The 22,361-nt window shown below is 43.0% G+C and overlaps 1 protein-coding gene across 1 annotated transcript in view; it reads right to left on the bottom strand.

Moving 5' to 3' along the window:
- Positions 1 to 22,361, bottom strand: part of LOC133646003 (TRAF2 and NCK-interacting protein kinase-like) — a 180,954-nt gene that overhangs the window by 110,105 nt on the left and 48,488 nt on the right.

Genomic DNA, 22,361 nt, shown 5'->3' with positions numbered 1-22,361 from the left:
CCGTTTGTGTGACCCCAAGATGCAGGAACCAGGTGAGCGAAGAGCAGGTAAGATGAGTTTTAATTAGGGATGTCCGATAATGGCTTTTTGCCGATATCCGATATTCCGATATTGTCCAACTCTTTAATTACCGATACCGATATCAACCGATACCGATATCAACCGATACATACAGTCGTGGAATTAACACATTATTATGCCTAATTTGGGCAACCAGGTATGGTGAAGATAAGGTACTTTTTAAAAAAAAAAATAAAATAAGATAACTAAATTAAAAACATTTTCTTGAATAAAAAAGAAAGTAAAACAATATAAAAACAGTTACATAGAAACTAGTAATGAATGAAAATGAGTAACATTAACTGTTAAAGGTTAGTACTATTAGTGGAGCAGCAGCACGCACAATCGTGTGTGCTTACGGACTGTATCCCTTGCAGACTGTATTGATATATATTGATATATAATGTAGGAACCAGAATATTAATAACAGAAAGAAATGGGGGGAGGGAGGTTTTTTGGGTTGGTGCACTAATTGTAAGTGTATCTTGTGTTTTTTATGTTGATTTAATTTTAAAAAAAAAAATGTTTTTAAATAAATAAAAAAGATACAGATAATAAAAAAAACGATACCGATAATTTCCGGTATTACATTTTAACGCATTTATCGTCGGATAATATCGGCCTGCCGATATTATCGGACATCCCTAGTTTTAATCTCATACAACAGAAAATGAAGCAGTCTGGCACGTAAACGTTCCACAACATAAAGCGATCTTCGAGCACTGAGGAGTGCTCGAGACAAGGCTTGAATAGAACATATGCCGATTGGCAGCAGGTGTGGAGCGGCTGCCAATCAACGGCAGGTGAGGAAAAAACAGTGCTCTGCGGAACAAACAGGAAATGGAACAAAATAAGAGCACTGACAGGAAGTAAATACAAAAACAAGGAAACAAACAGAAATGAAGTGACCGATCGTCAGAATGTCTCTATGTACATATTTATTTATTTTTTTAATTAATTTTGGCCAAAGGGGGCGCATTTCAATTTTTTACACACACTTGTTATTTCATATGTTGGCCAGAGGGGGAGCACTACAAATGACTACACACACTTGTTATTTCATATGTTGACCAGAGGGGGAGCATGTTAAAAGGGACACAGTCAATTTGAAAAATCCCTCCTTTTTGGGACCACCCTCATGTTCATAGATGTCACCACCAGGGGTGCAAAACTATATTTAGTTTTTTGTAATGTGCTTAAGGTCAGGGACCACAGATGATAAAGGAGTCAGTCAGGGACCACAGATGACAAAGGAGTCAGGGACCACAGATGACAAAGGAGTCAGGGACCACATATGACAAAGGAGTCAGGGACCACAGATGACAAAGGAGTCAGGGACCACAGATGACAAAGGAGTCAGGGACCACAGATGACAAAGGAGTCAGGGACCACAGATGACAAAGGAGTCAGGGACCACATATGACAAAGGAGTCAGGGACCACAGATGACAAAGGAGTCAGGGACCACAGATGACAAAGGAGTCAGGGACCACAGATGACAAAGGAGTCAGTCAGGGACCACAGATGACAAAGGAGTCAGTCAGGGACCACAGATGACAAAGGAGTCAGGGACCACAGATGACAAAGGAGTCAGGGACCACAGATGACAAAGGAGTCAGGGACCACAGATGACAAAGGAGTCAGGGACCACAGATGACAAAGGAGTCAGTCAGGGACCACAGATGACAAAGGAGTCAGGGACCACAGATGACAAAGGAGTCAGGGACCACAGATGACAAAGGAGTCAGGGACCACAGATGACAAAGGAGTCAGGGACCACAGATGACAAAGGAGTCAGGGACCACAGATGACAAAGGAGTCAGGGACCACAGACGACAAAGGAGTCAGGGAACACAGAGGAGTCAGGGACCACAGATGACAAAGGAGTCAGGGACCACAGATGACAAAGGAGTCAGGGACCACAGACGACAAAGGAGTCAGGGACCACAGATGACAAAGGAGTCAGGGACCACAGATGACAAAGGAGTCAGGGACCACAGATGACAAAGGAGTCAGGGACCACAGATGACAAAGGAGTCAGGGACCACAGATGACAAAGGAGTCAGGGACCACAGATGACAAAGGAGTCAGGGACCACAGATGACAAAGGAGTCAGGGACCACAGATGACAAAGGAGTCAGGGACCACAGATGACAAAGGAGTCAGGGACCACAGATGACAAAGGAGTCAGGGACCACAGACGACAAAGGAGTCAGGGACCACAGATGACAAAGGAGTCAGGGACCACAGATGACAAAGGAGTCAGGGACCACAGACGACAAAGGAGTCAGGGACCACAGATGACAAAGGAGTCAGGGACCACAGATGACAAAGGAGTCAGGGACCACAGGTGACAAAGGAGTCAGGGACCACAGATGACAAAGGAGTCAGGGACCACAGAGGAGTCAGGGACCACAGATGACAAAGGAGTCAGTCAGGGACCACAGATGACAAAGGAGTCAGGGACCACAGATGACAAAGGAGTCAGGGACCACAGATGACAAAGGAGTCAGGGACCACAGATGACAAAGGAGTCAGGGACCACAGATGACAAAGGAGTCAGGGACCACAGACGACAAAGGAGTCAGGGACCACAGATGACAAAGGAGTCAGGGACCACAGATGACAAAGGAGTCAGGGACCACAGATGACAAAGGAGTCAGGGACCACAGATGACAAAGGAGTCAGGGACCACAGATGACAAAGGAGTCAGGGACCACAGATGACAAAGGAGTCAGGGACCACAGATGACAAAGGAGTCAGGGACCACAGATGACAAAGGAGTCAGTCAGGGACCACAGATGACAAAGGAGTCAGGGACCACAGATGACAAAGGAGTCAGTCAGGGACCACAGATGACAAAGGAGTCAGGGACCACAGATGACAAAGGAGTCAGGGACCACAGATGACAAAGGAGTCAGGGACCACAGATGACAAAGGAGTCAGGGACCACAGATGACAAAGGAGTCAGGGACCACAGATGACAAAGGAGTCAGGGACCACAGATGACAAAGGAGTCAGGGACCACAGATGACAAAGGAGTCAGGGACCACAGACGACAAAGGAGTCAGGGACCACAGATGACAAAGGAGTCAGGGACCACAGATGACAAAGGAGTCAGGGACCACAGATGACAAAGGAGTCAGGGACCACAGATGACAAAGGAGTCAGGGACCACAGGTGACAAAGGAGTCAGGGACCACAGATGACAAAGGAGTCAGGGACCACAGAGGAGTCAGGGACCACAGATGACAAAGGAGTCAGGGACCACAGATGACAAAGGAGTCAGGGACCACAGACGACAAAGGAGTCAGGGACCACAGATGACAAAGGAGTCAGGGACTACAGATGACAAAGGAGTCAGGGACCACAGATGACAAAGGAGTCAGGGACCACAGATGACAAAGGAGTCAGTCAGGGACCACAGGTGACAAAGGAGTCAGGGACCACAGATGACAAAGGAGTCAGTCAGGGACCACAGATGACAAAGGAGTCAGGGACCACAGATGACAAAGGAGTCAGGGACCACAGATGACAAAGGAGTCAGGGACCACAGATGACAAAGGAGTCAGGGACCACAGATGACAAAGGAGTCAGGGACCACAGATGACAAAGGAGTCAGGGACCACAGATGACAAAGGAGTCAGTCAGGGACCACAGATGACAAAGGAGTCAGGGACCACAGATGACAAAGGAGTCAGTCAGGGACCACAGATGACAAAGGAGTCAGGGACCACAGATGACAAAGGAGTCAGGGACCACAGATGACAAAGGAGTCAGGGACCACAGATGACAAAGGAGTCAGGGACCACAGATGACAAAGGAGTCAGGGACCACAGATGACAAAGGAGTCAGGGACCACAGATGACAAAGGAGTCAGTCAGGGACCACAGATGACAAAGGAGTCAGGGACCACAGATGACAAAGGAGTCAGGGACCACAGATGACAAAGGAGTCAGGGACCACAGACGACAAAGGAGTCAGGGACCACAGATGACAAAGGAGTCAGGGACCACAGATGACAAAGGAGTCAGGGACCACAGACGACAAAGGAGTCAGGGACCACAGAGGACAAAGGAGTCAGGGACCACAGATGACAAAGGAGTCAGGGACCACAGATGACAAAGGAGTCAGGGACCACAGATGACAAAGGAGTCAGGGACCACAGATGACAAAGGAGTCAGGGACCACAGATGACAAAGGAGTCAGGGACCACAGATGACAAAGGAGTCAGGGACCACAGATGACAAAGGAGTCAGGGACCACAGATGACAAAGGAGTCAGGGACCACAGATGACAAAGGAGTCAGTCAGGGACCACAGATGACAAAGGAGTCAGGGACCACAGATGACAAAGGAGTCAGGGACCACAGATGACAAAGGAGTCAGGGACCACAGACGACAAAGGAGTCAGGGACCACAGATGACAAAGGAGTCAGGGACCACAGATGACAAAGGAGTCAGGGACCACAGATGACAAAGGAGTCAGGGACCACAGATGACAAAGGAGTCAGGGACCACAGACGACAAAGGAGTCAGGGACCACAGAGGACAAAGGAGTCAGGGACCACAGATGACAAAGGAGTCAGGGACCACAGATGACAAAGGAGTCAGGGACCACAGATGACAAAGGAGTCAGGGACCACAGATGACAAAGGAGTCAGGGACCACAGATGACAAAGGAGTCAGGGACCACAGATGACAAAGGAGTCAGGGACCACAGATGGCCCCTGTGCCGCACTTTGGACAACCCAGCTGTAGAAGCTAAGTGTTAATGGCCACTATAGTCTTAGTAGCGTAGTGTATTTGTTCATCCTATGCTTTTTGATTGATTGATTGAGACTTTTATTAGTAGGTTGCACAGTGAAGTACATATTCCGTAAAATTGACCACTAAATGGTAACACCCCAATAAGTTTTTCAACTTGTTTAAGTCAGGGTCCACTTAAATTGATTCATGATACAGATATATACTATCATATATACCAGGGGTCACCAACCTTTTTGAAACCAAGGGCTACTTCTTGGGTAGTGATTAATGCGAAGGGCTACCAGTTTGATACACACTTCAATAAATTGCCAGAAGTAGCCAATTTGCTCAATTTACCTTTAACTCTGTTATTATTAATAATTAATGATATTTATCTTTGTGGAAACACTGATCATCTTAATGATTTCTCACAATAAATATATATAGAAACAGATAAATATCAATATGCAACACTTTATTTTTATATTTTCTCTAAGTGCACATTTTTCAAATTGAACATTTTCAAATGATCACTTCTAAGACAGTCTTGTGAAATCACAATATTCCATTTTAACTAGATAGCCACTAACATTTTTGAACAAATCATGAATTACTTTGCACCATGTTTGTACAAATAATAACTCATGTAAAATACAAAAGTCAACTCTCAAATTTTTAAATCATGTCACACTTTGAACTGGACACCAAATCTGTTATCTGTTTCTTTGTCAGTTAGTGGGAAGCCTGGCATTGCATGCTGTTAACTAGTGTGTTGTATTCTGGTGTGTAACTTGACACTGCAACTCTGAGTAAGTCTTGCAGATGTGCATCAGTGAGGCGTGTTCTGTGTTTGTTCTTGATGAAGTTCATGTCAGAAAAGGCTGATTTACAAAGATAAGATTTTTCCTCATTGTTTGCGGAACCTTCTTAATCTTTTGGACATATTTTCACAGCAATCTGGCCTTAAGCTTAATTATGATAAATGTAAAATGTTAAGGATCGGAAATCTAAAGGGAACGTCCTTTCGAATGGAATGCAAAGTGCCTGTTTTGTGGACAGATGGACCAGTTAACATACTTGGTGTTGTTGTCCCAGAAAATCTGGAAGATCTAGGCTCAGTAAATTATGATAATCGACTAAGAAAGCTGGACAAAATTATGCAATTATGGAAATGGAAATCCCTAACCTTGTATGGTAAAATGTCTATTGCCAACTCGTTAATTATTCCTCAATTTATTTATTAGTTTTTGTCATTACCAGCTCCATCACAAAACTTTTTTAAGATTTATGAGCGGAGGGTCTTCGATTTTGTCTGGAACGGCAAACCAGAAAAGATTAAAAGAAAGGTTTTGTACAAAGAGTATGAATATGGGGGCCTGAAACTTCTCAACCTTGAAGCTATGTGTCTGTCTTTAAAAGCATCAATTGTTCCAAAGATGTATTTAAACATTGAGTGGTACACAAATGTCCTGTTGGACAAAAAACATGTACTGTATCAAAAAAAATTGTATCCTTTTTTACAAGTGATCCCCTCCCAGAGAGTCTGCTGGGAAACATGGCGGGGTTCATAAAGGAAACAATCCACTCATAGTGGTGTTTTCAATTTGATGTGCCAGAAAAAAGAGACGATATTTTGCAGCAGTTAATATGGATGAACTCTAATATTGTAATAGATGGAAAGCCTTTCTTTTGGAAAAATATGTTTGAAAGAGGAATCATTTTTGTCAATGATATTATCAATGAGAATGGTAAAATGATGAAGTATGATGAATTTAGAGCTATGTATGGTGATGCTTGCTCAAGCTTTTCATTTTATCAACTAACTGGAGTCATTGGGAAAAGATGGAAACAAATAATTAATTATGGAACTACTAAATTATTAGTTTGTAAACCTCTAATAAGAAATTCTAGTTGGCAAAAAGGAACTAAAATAAATAGAAAAATATATAATTTTTATTTAATAAAGAAATCTTTGAAGGCTGCCTCATACAACACAAATGGAAAATGGGAGGACTTTTTTGACTGCCCGTTGCCATGGGATGCCATATTCAAACTAATCTATAAAACCACTATCGATGTGCAAAATCGTTATTTTCAAATTAAAATTATTTATAACTTTTTACCCACAGGGAAAATGTTAAAATTATGGAATATGACAGAGTCAGATGATTGCTGATTTTGTTGTCAGGAGCCTGAATCCACCCTGCATTTGTTTTGGTATTGTCATATTGTGTCTTTGTTTTGGGTGGAAGTTGAAAAAATGTGTTTAAGGATTGGTTTGTTTATGAAGCTTAATGTGGTTTCTGTTATTTTAGGAGAGTTCATTGACAATCATGATTTAGTCAATTTAATTATAGTACTCGGTAAAATTTTTATTTTTAAGGCCAAAAACAGATATTCACTTAGTATTACTTTCTTTAAAACATTTATTCAGTATTTTCTAACTTTAGAAAGTTACATGGTTGAAAACGATAATGATGCCAAAAAACACTAAAAAAAAGATGAGAAGTCCTCAAAGGCTTATTTTGAAAGTATAATTATGTTTATAGATTATATGATATCTGTTGTTGTGTTCCCTAATTTGAGTGACCTGGACATAATCTGGACTGTACATAAATTCTTAGGATATGGACATCAAGTAGTGGACATAGAGGGAGAGAGAGAGAGAGAGATACACATATGGCTTGTCTTACGTCAGCACCAGAAGTGGTCAAATCAGATGTTCACCTGGCAGGTTTTTTCAGGTAACAAATAGGGAAGTCCTTCTTTATCTTGTTTGATCATATATTGCTGCCTTTGCACCTGTCAATGTTGACTTTTGTATACACATTAAATCAACAGAAAATCCTGACTTTGGAGCAATGTTCACGGACTCTAGTGTTTGGCTCTCTATTAGATGCAATGTTATTGGGACCATGATTTATGTCCTCACTGGTTCACACCTCCTCATATGGAAGATACTTTTCCTTGTCTCAAGAAGGGTAGAAATACAAGACCACACACACACACACACACACACACACACACACACACACACACACACACACACACACACACACACACAAGCAAACAAAAGGATCTCTTTGACATTCCCAGCTGGCAGCGTCACCACAGAGGGACTGAGATGTCCGCCCGCCGCCACCTTAATATCACGTGCTGCTGGAGATCAGTGTGTGTTTGGATTGTTGATGTGCACTGCACACACACACACACACACACACACACACACACACACACACACACACACACACACAAATGCATCTACTATGCAGGACACTTCCTGTGGTAGCCTAGCAACAGCTGAGACTGGTCCAAGTCTAGTAGGCAGGACACTTAAAGACACAGGCAAAGAAGAAGAGTGAATAGTTTGGAGGAAAGAGCCTGGCCTTCATTATGGGAAGGCCGAGGCCGAGGCCGAGGACAGGAAGGAAGGAGGCAGACTTCACCTGGCATCTGTAGAGCTCCCATGAAAGAGTTACAATGGAAGTAGGACAGTAATATTTACATACTGTATGAGCCAGAAAAGGAAAGATGAATGAAGGCCAAACAGGAACAGACTGTGTTGCCAAGCTCTTTGTCAAGTGGAAATGGGTTACACCCTAATCCTAATCCTAATCCGTGCTATTTTTGTAATCCACACGTACACACACACACAAAGCAAATATGAACTGCATCAAAACCAACTTGGTGTGAATGAGACACAGCATAGTTCCTCATCAACCTCATGGAGCTGGATGCAATCTTACTTGGAGGGGAGGGAGCAGGTGGTAGAGGTGAACCACACCCTACCCCACCCTCTCTCGGTGAGCTGTGGAGTCCCCCAAGGCAGTATATTGGGACCTTTACTGTTCCTAATAAGCTGTGGAGTCCCCCAAGGCAGTATATTGGGGCCTTTACTGTTCCTAATAAGCTGTGGAGTCCCCCACGGCAGTATATTGGGACCTTTACTGTTCCTAATAAGCTGTGGAGTCCCCCAAGGCAGTATATTGGGACCTTTACTGTTCCTAATAAGCTGTGGAGTCCCCCAAGGCAGTATATTGGGGCCTTTACTGTTCCTAATAAGCTGTGGAGTCCCCCACGGCAGTATATTGGGACCTTTACTGTTCCTAATAAGATGTGGAGTCCCCCAAGGCAGTATATTGGGGCCTTTACTGTTCCTAATAAGCTGTGGAGTCCCCCAAGGCAGTATATTGGGACCTTTACTGTTCCTAATAAGCTGTGGAGTCCCCCAAGGCAGTATATTGGGACCTTTACTGTTCCTAATAAGATGTGGAGTCCCCCAAGGCAGTATATTGGGACCTTTACTGTTCCTAATAAGATGTGGAGTCCCCCAAGGCAGTATATTGGGACCTTTACTGTTCCTATTAAGCTGTGGAGTCCCCCAAGGCAGTATATTGAGACCTTTACTGTTCCTAATAAGCTGTGGAGTCCCCCAAGGCAGTATATTGGGGCCTTTACTGTTCCTAATAAGGTGTGGAGTCCCCCAAGGCAGTATATTGGGGCCTTTACTGTTCCTATTAAGCTGTGGAGTCCCCCAAGGCAGTATATTGGGGCCTTTACTGTTCCTAATAAGGTGTGGAGTCCCCCAAGGCAGTATATTGGGACCTTTACTGTTCCTAATAAGCTGTGGAGTCCCCCAAGGCAGTATATTGGGACCTTTACTGTTCCTATTAAGCTGTGGAGTCCCCCAAGGCAGTATATTGGGGCCTTTACTGTTCCTAATAAGCTGTGGAGTCCCCCAAGGCAGTATATTGGGGCCTTTACTGTTCCTAATAAGCTGTGGAGTCCCCCAAGGCAGTATATTGGGACCTTTACTGTTCCTAATAAGCTGTGGAGTCCCCCAAGGCAGTATATTGGGACCTTTACTGTTCCTATTAAGCTGTGGAGTCCCCCAAGGCAGTATATTGGGACCTTTACTGTTCCTATTAAGCTGTGGAGTCCCCCAAGGCAGTATATTGGGGCCTTTACTGTTCCTAATGAGCTGTGGAGTCCCCCAAGGCAGTATATTGGGGCCTTTACTGTTCCTAATAAGCTGTGGAGTCCCCCAAGGCAGTATATTGGGACCTTTACTGTTCCTAATAAGCTGTGGAGTCCCCCAAGGCAGTATATTGGGACCTTTACTGTTCCTATTAAGCTGTGGAGTCCCCCAAGGCAGTATATTGGGACCTTTACTGTTCCTATTAAGCTGTGGAGTCCCCCAAGGCAGTATATTGGGGCCTTTACTGTTCCTAATGAGCTGTGGAGTCCCCCAAGGCAGTATATTGGGGCCTTTACTGTTCCTAATAAGCTGTGGAGTCCCCCAAGGCAGTATATTGGGACCTTTACTGTTCCTAATAAGCTGTGGAGTCCCCCAAGGCAGTATATTGGGGCCTTTACTGTTCCTAATAAGTTGTGGAGTCCCCCAAGGCAGTATATTGGGACCTTTACTGTTCCTAATAAGCTGTGGAGTCCCCCAAGGCAGTATATTGGGACCTTTACTGTTCCTAATAAGCTGTGGAGTCCCTCAAGGCAGTATATTGGGACCTTTACTGTTCCTAATAAGCTGTGGAGTCCCCCAAGGCAGTATATTGGGGCCTTTACTGTTCCTAATAAGCTGTGGAGTCCCCCAAGGCAGTATATTGGGACCTTTACTGTTCCTAATAAGCTGTGGAGTCCCCCAAGGCAGTATATTGGGACCTTTAGGCAAGGCAAGGCAAGGCAACTTTATTTGTATAGCGCTTTTCATACACAAGGCAGACTCAAAGTGCTTCACAGACAACAAAGTGAAATGAAAGAAAATAAAAGCAAAATTAAAATGCAGACAATAAAAATAAAAACAGTGCAGACGTTAAAAGTTAAAAGATTAAAAGATTTAGCTGAAAGCTAAGGTGAACATAAAAGTCTTCAGTCTAGTTTTAAAAGTAGTGAGAGTTGGGGAGAGTCTGACATCTTCAGGAAGTTTATTCCAGCTATGTGTTGCATAGTGACTGAATGATGCTCTCCCTTGATTTGAGTTTACTCTTGGAACCGCTAACAGATTGCTCTCAGAAGATCTTAGTGATCTAGAGGGCGTATATAGTGGGAGCATATCAGTGATATACTTGGGCCCTAGACCATGTAGTGATTTATATGTGAGCAGGAGGATTTTGAAATCTATTCTCTGATGTACAGGGAGCCAATGTAAGGATTTAAGAATTGCTGTAATGTGCTCACATTTTTTGGTCTTTGTTAGAACTCTAGCAGCAGCGTTCTGAACAAGCTGTAGCTGCCTGACAGTGTTTTTTGGGAAGACCTGCAAGGAGACCATTACAATAGTCTAGCCTACTGGTAATAAAGGCATGTACAAGTTTTTCTAAGTCTTGAGCTGACATGAGCCCTCTAAGTCTTTTTACATTTTTGAGGTGATAGTAGGCCGATTTTGTTACTGATTTGATGTGACTGTCGAAATGTAAATCAGAATCTAAAATAACCCCAAGATTTCTGGCTTTATTTGAGGTTTTCAGGGACAGTGATTGAAGGTGTTGGATGACTTTAAACCTTTCTTTTTTAGCACCAAAAACAATTATCTCAGTTTTATCTTCATTTAGTTGTAGGACATTTTGGCACATCCAGTGTTTGACTTGCTCAATGCACTGGCACAGAAGATCTATGGGGCGATAGTCATTTGGTGATAGCGCTACATAGATTTGGGTGTCATCGGCATAGCAATGATGGTCAATGTTATTATTTTGCATGATTTGTCCTAGTGGGAGCATATAGATGTTAAATAAAGTCGGCCCCAAGATTGAACCTTGGGGGACTCCACACGTTACGTTGGTTGGTTCTGATACAAAGTCACCAATGGAAACAAAATAGTTCCTATCTTGTAGATATGACTTGAACCAGCTTAAAACTGTGCCTGAGATCCCCACCCAGTTTTCCAACCTGTCCAAAAGTATTGAGTGGTCGACAGTGTCAAATGCAGCACTGAGGTCCAAAAGCATTAATACTGAAGTTTTGCCAGAGTCTGTGTTTAGACGGATGTCATTTATAACTTTAAGAAGGGCCGTCTCTGTGCTATGAAGAGGTCGAAATCCTGACTGGAAGTTGTTGTGGCAGCCAGTAGAAGCCAAGAAGTGATTTAGTTGTTGGAGGACAACTTTCTCAATTATTTTACTTATGAATGGTAGATTTGAAATTGGTCTGTAGTTGTTGATAACAGAGGCATCTAGGCTCTGCTTTTTTAGAAGAGGTTTAATGACTGCAGTTTTGAAAGCCTTCGGGAAATTGCCCGATTTAATAGAATTATTAACTATTTGCAAGATGTCTGTTGATAGGCAGTCAAAAACATTCTTAAAGAAGTTGGTAGGTAAAACATCAAGGCAGCAGGTGGATGACTTTAGAGCTGTCACCGTTTCCACTAGAGTTTTAGAGTCTATGGCATTAAAGCTTGCCATCATTGCTGTGTTACTTTTGCCTAAATGGGGTGGTGATCCAACTTTTTTACTTGAGATATTGATGGTGCGTCTGATGCCTTCAATTTTATCAGTATAAAAGAATGCAAAGTCATTGCATTTCTGCGTGGAATGGAGTTCGGCTGGTATTTGTGTTGGGGGTTTAGTCAGTCTGTCAACGATTGTGAATAGGGTTTTGGCCTTATTTGTGTTGCTGTTTATGATATTGGAGAAGAATGTTTCTCTAGCACTTTTTAAGACTAAATTGTAGGCCTGGAGGCTCTCTTTATAGATGTCATGGTGAATATGAAGTTTTGTATTCCGCCAGATTCGTTCAGCCTTCCTGCACTCTCTTCTCTGGGCTGTTACAGCAGCAGATTTTCTCCAGGGTGCCTTTTGCTTGCCAGAAATCGTTTTAACTGTAACAGGTGCAATGATATCTATGATATTCACAATTTTGGAATTAAAGTTGCTTACAAGATCATCAGCATGACATGGGTTTAGAGGTGGTAGTGAGGAGATGGCGTTTTTAAAGAGGACATTAGCATGTTCATTTATGTACCGCTTTTTGACATTCTTTGATTCTGTTTGTGTGTCCGGGATTACAGAAATATTAAAGAAAACACAGAAATGATCAGACAATGAAGGATCAATCACAAGAACATCAGAAACATTGAGACCTTTTGTGATAATCAGGTCCAGGGTGTGTCCCTTATAATGTGTAGCCTCTTTCACATGTTGAGACAGTTCAAATGTGTCTAAAATAGTAAAAAGTTCTTTTGCGCCCTTGTCATTTAAATCGTCAATATGAAAATTAAAATCACCAGTTATAACCAGGCAGTCAAAGTCAGTGGAGATGCTAGACAATAGTTCAGTAAAATCATCAAAAAAATTTGCAGAATATTTAGGTGGCCTGTAGATAATTAACAAGAGAATTTTGGGAGAGCATTTCAACACAGCACACAGGTATTCAAATGATGTAAACTCACCGAGTGACATCTGTTTCCCCTGAAACATGTTTTTAAATATAGCAGCAACCCCTCCACCTCTTTTCCCCGATCTACATATATCAATGAAGTTATAGTTGGGGGGTGCTGTCTCGATCAGAATGCTTGCACTGTTATTTTGTTCCAGCCATGTTTCAGTTAAAAACATAAAGTCAAGTTTAGAAGTGCTAATAAAATCATTGACTAAAAATGATTTGCTATTCAGAGACCTGACATTGAGCAGACCCATCCTGATGGTGTTATTGACAGGCTTCCATGTTGGCTTTGATTTGGAGATAATAGGAATGAGATTGTTTAGGTTAGCAGGGTGGCTAAGTTTCCCAATGTTTACTCTCTTGGTAGTCACAACAGGGATGTAGAAGGTGCCATGATTTGATGTAGGCAACCTTGGGCCCAGCTGATAATGTGGTCTACTGCTGAACCCTTTTCTGTATCAGAGATATTCAGGACTGCTGTCAGGGCGAGGCGGGGTTTGCCGTAAGGGGGAGGGGGAGTGAGCAGCGTCAGAGCTGGGACGAACTACTGAAGGTGGACGTTGAGGGCGTGAAAGGGGTTGGCGTGAGAAAGGTGAAGTATGGCTGGGGGGTTGTGGAGCACGCCTTCGTGGAGGGGGTGGTGGAGGTGAGCGATGATCTAGGGGGGTAAAAATCTGAGTAGGGTGGGGCGTGAGTGGGGGTAGCTCCCGGAACTCCAAGGGGGAGAAGGGGGGAGAAAGGTCTACTTGAGGGAGGGAGAAAGATGGAGACGTGGATGGCTTGGGGGATGTGGGGGAGGGATCTTCACATGCATTCAGAATGGAGGGAGGGGCGGTAGAGGAGGATAGACACCTCTCCTCTTTGCTCTGGTGTATCTCATGGTCGACGTTCTCCTTTTGCAGTGGCGGTCCTCCTTCGACGTTCCTGATAGGCTGTGTTGTGTCTTCCTTCCTCGGTGGCTCCTCTTGTCTCTTGTCCTTGGCAGTGATGATAGATGCAAGATGCAGGAAGTGAAACATGTTGTTCATGAATAGCTTTACTCCCATCTTATTCAGGCAAAGTCCGTCTGCCTTAAAAAGATGCCTGCGGTCCCAGAAAAAGCTAAAATTGTCAATAAAATGCATTGAACGAGCAAGAAGTGCACTTGATAGCCACTCATTCAGCGAGTAAAGTCTACTGAATCTCTCAGCTCCTCTCCTGATTGGGGGTAGAGGACCACTGATAAAAACGTCAGCATTCACAGCGCTGACTGTTTCAAAGAGTTTATTGAAGTGCTCTTTCAGCTCTCTTGATTGTTGTTTTACAATGTCATTAAAACCAATGTGCAGGATGATATTTTTCACATTTGGGTGTGCAGCGACAATTTCCAGGATTCTTTTTTCCATGTCAGATACCATATCCTTCGGAAAGCACAGTACTTTGGTGTTATTATTGCTTTTCATATCTTTTACAGAAAAGTCCCCCACAATCAGATTTTCAGGAGCTCTCGTTAGCTTTCTCTGTGGTGTAAAGTTAGCAGGTCTTACCCTTCTGCGTGGTGATGGTGGGTTATTCAGGCAATCAGAGGGGGATCCATTGTCCATCAACAGTGGGGCAAACCTGTTCTTTAGTTGGACACTTGCTTGCTGGGGAGGTTTATTGGTAGTTCTCCTCTTCTCAGCTGTCCGCTGCTGTGTCCTACGTGGCAGTGGAGTTGATGACGCAGTATGCCTGGCTGAAGATGGTAGCGCAGGCCAGCCGGTCAGATCAGAGATATCGGGGCGCTGGGTCCTGCCAGATATCCATTCTCCCTTGTCGCAGGGAGGTGGTCTTCTCTTTGGCTTTGCACCAAGTGTGTTCCAGGGAGGATTTTCACTGGTAGATTTATTACCCTCTACAGGGACCTCCCGTTTCTTCGTAGCTTCATTGTTGCTAGTTAGCTGGGTTGTAGCATGGTGCTGTCCAGTGTTTTCAGTCGACAGGAGTGCTAGAGTGGTGTTGTAGCCACATTGTCCATTCACTTCTAAATTCACTTCCAACCGATGCATTTTTATTTCCAACAGTAAAATCTTCTTTAGCAGTTTGTGGTAATCTTCCGTAGAGAAAGGAGGCATCTTATGCTGATTACCTTTAGCACTGTAGCACAGGCTCGGGCTCAGGCTTATCTTGAATGGTAGGCCTCCTCGCGTAGTGTTGAGGACGTCGTAAAAATATTGAAAAATGCCTCTGTTATCTAAAAGAAAATATAGTCCCACTGGTTTGGTAAGTATCCAAGAGCTGTTGCTCTTTGTGTAAGAAAATAGCAGCAGATAGTAGCAAAAAATGCAAGCAGAAGCGAGAGCAAGCGAGAGCAAGCAGAAAAGCGTCCATCCAGCGCAGAGGACGGACTAATAATCTTTACTGTTCCTAATAAGATGTGGAGTCCCCCAAGGCAGTATATTGGGACCTTTACTGTTCCTAATAAGATGTGGAGTCCCCCAAGGCAGTATATTGGGACCTTTACTGTTCCTATTAAGCTGTGGAGTCCCCCAAGGCAGTATATTGAGACCTTTACTGTTCCTAATAAGCTGTGGAGTCCCCCAAGGCAGTATATTGGGGCCTTTACTGTTCCTATTAAGCTGTGGAGTCCCCCAAGGCAGTATATTGGGGCCTTTACTGTTCCTAATAAGGTGTGGAGTCCCCCAAGGCAGTATATTGGGACCTTTACTGTTCCTAATAAGCTGTGGAGTCCCCCAAGGCAGTATATTGGGACCTTTACTGTTCCTATTAAGCTGTGGAGTCCCCCAAGGCAGTATATTGGGGCCTTTACTGTTCCTAATAAGCTGTGGTGTCCCCCAAGGCAGTATATTGGGGCCTTTACTGTTCCTAATAAGCTGTGGAGTCCCCCAAGGCAGTATATTGGGACCTTTACTGTTCCTAATAAGCTGTGGAGTCCCCCAAGGCAGTATATTGGGACCTTTACTGTTCCTATTAAGCTGTGGAGTCCCCCAAGGCAGTATATTGGGACCTTTACTGTTCCTATTAAGCTGTGGAGTCCCCCAAGGCAGTATATTGGGGCCTTTACTGTTCCTAATGAGCTGTGGAGTCCCCCAAGGCAGTATATTGGGGCCTTTACTGTTCTTAATAAGGTGTGGAGTCCCCCAAGGCAGTATATTGGGACCTTTACTGTTCCTAATAAGCTGTGGAGTCCCCCAAGGCAGTATATTGGGACCTTTACTGTTCCTATTAAGCTGTGGAGTCCCCCAAGGCAGTATATTGGGACCTTTACTGTTCCTATTAAGCTGTGGAGTTCCCAAGGCAGTATATTGGGGCCTTTACTGTTCCTAATGAGCTGTGGAGTCCCCCAAGGCAGTATATTGGGGCCTTTACTGTTCCTAATAAGCTGTGGAGTCCCCCAAGGCAGTATATTGGGACCTTTACTGTTCCTAATAAGCTGTGGAGTCCCCCAAGGCAGTATATTGGGGCCTTTACTGTTCCTAATAAGCTGTGGAGTCCCCCAAGGCAGTATATTGGGACCTTTACTGTTCCTAATAAGCTGTGGAGTCCCCCAAGGCAGTATATTGGGACCTTTACTGTTCCTAATAAGCTGTGGAGTCCCCCAAGGCAGTATATTGGGGCCTTTACTGTTCCTAATAAGCTGTGGAGTCCCCCAAGGCAGTATATTGGGACCTTTACTGTTCCTAATAAGCTGTGGAGTCCCCCAAGGCAGTATATTGGGACCTTTACTGTTGCTAATAAGCTGTGGAGTCCCCCAAGGCAGTACATTGGGACCTTTACTGTTCCTAATAAGCTGTGGAGTCCCCCAAGGCAGTATATTGGGACCTTTACTGTTCCTAATAAGCTGTGGAGTCCCCCAAGGCAGTACATTGGGACCTTTACTGTTCCTAATATACATAAACGACATGTCATCGGCATGCGACTGTGAATTGTTGTTGTTTGCAGATGACTCTGCCTTGCTGGTATCAGACAAGGACAAGTCACAGGTGGAGAAAATCCTCAGTGCTGAGCTGTGTAGAACTTGCACCTGACTCGCTGACAACAAGCTATCCATACACTTGGGTAAAACTGAATCCATCCTGTTTGGGTCCCACATCAACCTCAAGAAAGTCAATGACTTCACTATAAAAGTGGGTGACATTGTTATCACCAGGAAAGATGAGGTCACCTACCTAGGTTCCATTCTAGAGGCTAATCTTTCCTGTAATAAAATGGCAACCAAGGTAATCAGAAAGGTTAACCAACGAACGAGATTTCTCTACAGAATCTCCTCTCTGGTCAACAAAAGCACCTTGAGGATTCTGGCGGGAACTCTCGTTCAACCCTTTTTCCATTACGCATGCACCTCCTGGTACCCTAGCACCTCCAAAACCCTCAAATCTAAACATCCCAGAACAAGCTAGTCAGGTTACTTCTAGACCTCCACCCCAGATCCCACCTCACTCCTACCCACTTCTCTAAAGTGGGCTGGCTCAAGGTGGAGGACAGAGTTAAACAACTTGCACTGAGCCTAGTCTATAAAATCCACTACACCTCCCTGATACCCAAGTACATGTCAAACTACTTCCTTAACGTAAATGACCGCCATAACCACAACACCAGGGGGAGCTCCACTAACCACATTAAACCCAGATTCCCATCTAACAAAAGTCTTAACTCATTCTCTTTCTATGCCACATCAATGTGGAATGCACTCCCAACAGGTGTAAAAGAAAGGGCATCTCTATCCTCCTTCAAAACCGCAATAAAAGTTCACCTCCAGGCAACTACAACCCTAAACTAACACCCTCCCCGGATTGTTAATAGTATATATCTGTAAGTGGACCCTGACTTAAACAAGTTGAAAAACGTATTAGGGTGTTACCATTTAGTGGTCAGTTGTAGGGAATATGTACTGTACTGTGCAATCTACTAATTAAAGTCTCAATCAATCAAATCAATCACTCTTGTTACGTTTTCACGTCTACAAAAGCCAAAACAGTGCAGTTGTCAGGTTGTGTAAATGTTAAATAAAAAGAGAATACAACAAATCCTTTCCAATTTATATTCAATTGAATAGACTGTCCTGACCTGAACCCGATAGAACACCTTTGGGACGAATTAGAACGTAGACTGAGAGCCAGGCCTTCTCCACCAACATCAGTGTGTGACCTCACCAATGCGCTTTTGGAAGAATGGTGGAAAATTCCTATAAACACACTCCGCAACCTTGTGGACAGCCTTCCCAGGAGAGTTGAAGCTGTAATAGCTGCAAAAGGTCATATTGAAGCCTACGGGTTAGGAATGGGATGGCACTTCAACTTCATATGTGAGTCAAAGCAGGTGGCCAAATACTTTTGTCAATATGGTGTATATTTGCAAGGCCATTTTCAAGAAGGATATTTAAAGAGACACTACATCTTGTGAGACCACGTGGGGAACTGCCCGCCATTTCCACTGGAATCAGCCGACTAGGAGCGGTACCACCGGCTTATGCCGCGTCCAATGGGTGCTACAAATTGTGACTTCAAATATTTTATTTCTTGTTTTTTTCATGTTTAAGATGTTTTAATTGCTGATGCGGGTTTATTGATTTTTAAATGCGCCAGAAAATAACCTGTTTTGTACACTTGTAGGGTTGTACGGTATACCGGTATTAGTTTAGTACACTTGTAGGGTTGTACGGTATACCGGTATTAGTTTAGTACACTTGTAGGGTTGTACGGTATACCGGTATTAGTTTAGTACACTTGTAGGGTTGTACGGTATACCGGTATTAGTTTAGTACACTTGTAGGGTTGTACGGTATACCGGTATTAGTTTAGTACACTTGTAGGGTTGTACGGTATACCGGTATTAGTTTAGTACACTTGTAGGGTTGTACGGTATACCGGTATTAGTTTAGTACACTTGTAGGGTTGTACGGTATACCGGTATTAGTTTAGTACACTTGTAGGGTTGTACGGTATACCGGTATTAGTTTAGTACACTTGTAGGGTTGTACGGTATACCGGTATTAGTTTAGTACACTTGTAGGGTTGTACGGTGTACCGGTATTAGTTTAGTACACTTGTAGGGTTGTACGGTATACCGGTATTAGTTTAGTACACTTGTAGGGTTGTACGGTATACCGGTATTAGTTTAGTACACTTGTAGGGTTGTACGGTATACCGGTATTAGTTTAGTACACTTGTAGGGTTGTACGGTATACCGGTATTAGTTTAGTACACTTGTAGGGTTGTACGGTATACCGGTTTTAGTTTAGTACACTTGTAGGGTTGTACGGTATCCCGGTATTAGTTTAGTACCCAGATACTAAGTAGAGATGTCCGATAATATCGGCCTGCCGATATTATCGGCCGATAAATGCGTTAAAATGTAATATCGGAAATTATCGGTATCGTTTTTTTAATTATCAGTATCGTTTTTTTTGTTTTTTGTTTTTTTTTTGTTTTTTTTAATTAAATCCACATAAAAAACACAAGATACACTTACAATTAGTGCACTAACCCAAAAAACCTCCCTCCCCCATTTACACTCATTCACACAAAAGGGTTGTTTCTTTCTGTTATTAATATTTTGGTTCCTACATTATATATCAATATATATCAATACAGTCTGCAAGGGATACAGTCCGTAAGCACACATGATTGTGCGTGCTGCTGCTCCACTAATAGTACTAACCTTTAACAGTTAATTTTACAAATTGTCATTAATTACTAGTTTCTATGTAACTGTTTTTATATTGTTTTACTTTCTTTTTTATTCAAGAAAATGTTTTTAATTTATTTATCTTATTTTATTTGATTCATTTTTTTTTTTTAAAGTACCTTATCTTCACCATACCTGGTTGTCCAAATTAGGCATAATAATGTGTTAATTCCACGACTGTATATATCGGTTGATATCGGTATCGGTAATTAAAGAGTTGGACAATATCGGCATATCGGCAAAAAGCCATTATCGGACATCCCTAATAATAAGGAATCATTTTCAGTACTATACCGCCTCTGAATGGTACCCACATTTGTGGTATCATCCAAAACTAATGTCAAGTATCAAAGAAGAGAAGAATAAGTGATTATTACATTTGAACAGAAGTGTAGATAGAACATGTTGAAACAGAAAATAAGCAGATATTAACAGTAAATGAACAAGAAGATTAATAATAAATTTTTACCGTTTGTCCCTCATAATGTGTACAAAATAATAGGTGTATAAATGACACAATATGTTACTGCATACGACTAATTAGGAGTCTTTGTTTGTTTACTTAAAAGACAAGTTGTCTAGTATGTTCAACATTTTATTTAAGGACAAAATTGTTCTTCGCTTGCAATAATAAACAAACGTTTAATGTGCCGTAACAATTTTTGTTCAAATAAAGCCAGTAATGCCATTTTTTGTGGTGCGCTTTATTTAGAAAAGTACTGAAAAGTATCAAAATAATTTTTGTTAGAATAATGATATATTAGTTATCACACAACTCTTATGTTTAAAGGCCGTTGCTGTAGTTATTATCTATTGTGCTCAAGCTGCACTTTTTCTTCTTGTGCAAGGCCACACAACTTGTTATCTTCCACTGCATGTGAGGAGTGGCCTCGCCGCAGATGTTTTCTGCCTTTCAGCCTGCTAACAGCCAAGGACGAACCAGCACCTCAACGAAGATAAGGCGACAGCGGGCAGACAAAGCAGAGACAGGGCACAATCACAAGGCCCCCCAGCACATTCCGTTGTGAATAATCACGTATTGTGCGTACTGAGCTGCTGGCATAATGTGTGACTCCTCCCTTTAGAAGCAGCCTCAGCATGGAACTACGGAGCTCCTCCACCGAATAAATAGAGGAGCGCGTGGGCTGTTCCTCAGAGCGTAAGGTGAGACTGTAACTGAGTGTGCAGCACCATGCGTTCTCCTCATGAGCAAAATTGAACTCTGTCTCTGCCTGATTCCTTGCTTCTTCTTCTGTTTAATAGATAGTTCGGTGCTTAAAGGCCTACTGAAATGAAATGTTTTTATTTAAACGGGGATAGCAGATCCATTCTATGTGTCATTCTTGATCATTTCGTGATATTGCCATATTTTTGCTGAAAGGATTTAGTAGAGAACAACGTCGATACATTTTGCAACTTTTGGTCTCTGATAAAAAAAACTTGCCCCTACCGGAAGTAGCGTGACGTTGTCAGTTGTTCACTCCCTCATATTTTACTATTGTTTTCAACGCAGCTAGAGCGATTCGGACCATTACCCCATTAATTTGAGCGAGGATGAAAGATTCGTGGACGAGGAACGTTAGAGTGACGGACTAGAATGCAGTGCAGGACGTATCTTTTTTCGCTCTGACCGTAACTTAGGTACAAGCTGGCTCATTGGATTCCACACTCTCTCCTTTTTCTATTGTGGATCACAGATTTGTATTTGAAAGCACCTGGGATACTATATCCTCTTGAAAATGAGAGTCCAGAACGCAAAATGGACATTCAGTGCCTTTTATCTCCACGACAATACATCGGCGAAATGCTTTAGCTACGAGCTAACGTGATAGCATCGTGCTTTAACTGCATATAGAAACAAAAACAATAAACCCCTGACTGGAAGGATAGATAGAAAATCAACAATACTATTAAACCGTGGACATGTAAATACACGGTTAATGCTTTCCAGGCTGGCGAAGCTTAACAATGCTGTGCTAACGACGCCATTGAAGCTAACTTAGCAACTTAGCAACGGGACCGCACAGAGCTATGCTAAAAACATTAGCTCTCCACCTACCCCAGCCAGCCCTCATCTGCTCATCAACACCCGTGCTCACCTGCATTCCAGCGATCGGCGGAAGGACGAAGGACTTCACCCGATGCGTTTGGCGGCCCGGAGACGTAGGAAGTCAAGGTGAGGTCGGCGGCTAGCGCGGCTAGCGCAGCTAGCGCTCCAACAAAGTCCTCCTGGTTGTGTTGCTGTAGTCCGCTGCTAATACACCGATCCCACCTACAACTGTCTTCTTTGCAGCCTTCATTGTTCATTAAACAAATTGCAAAAGATGTCCAGAATACTGTGGAATTATGAAATGAAAACAGAGCTTTTTGTATAGGATTCTACGGGGTATCATAACTTCCGTTAAACTGACTTCGTCCCGCGCATATGTCATCATACCGCAACGTTTCAGCCGGATATTTCCCGGGAAATTTAAAATGTCACTTTATAAGTGAA

Source organism: Entelurus aequoreus, linkage group LG03, assembly GCF_033978785.1.
Source record: "Entelurus aequoreus isolate RoL-2023_Sb linkage group LG03, RoL_Eaeq_v1.1, whole genome shotgun sequence".
NCBI lineage: Eukaryota > Metazoa > Chordata > Actinopteri > Syngnathiformes > Syngnathidae > Entelurus > Entelurus aequoreus.
Note: the sequence above shows the minus strand (reverse complement) of the source record. Positions and strands in the feature narration are given on the sequence as shown.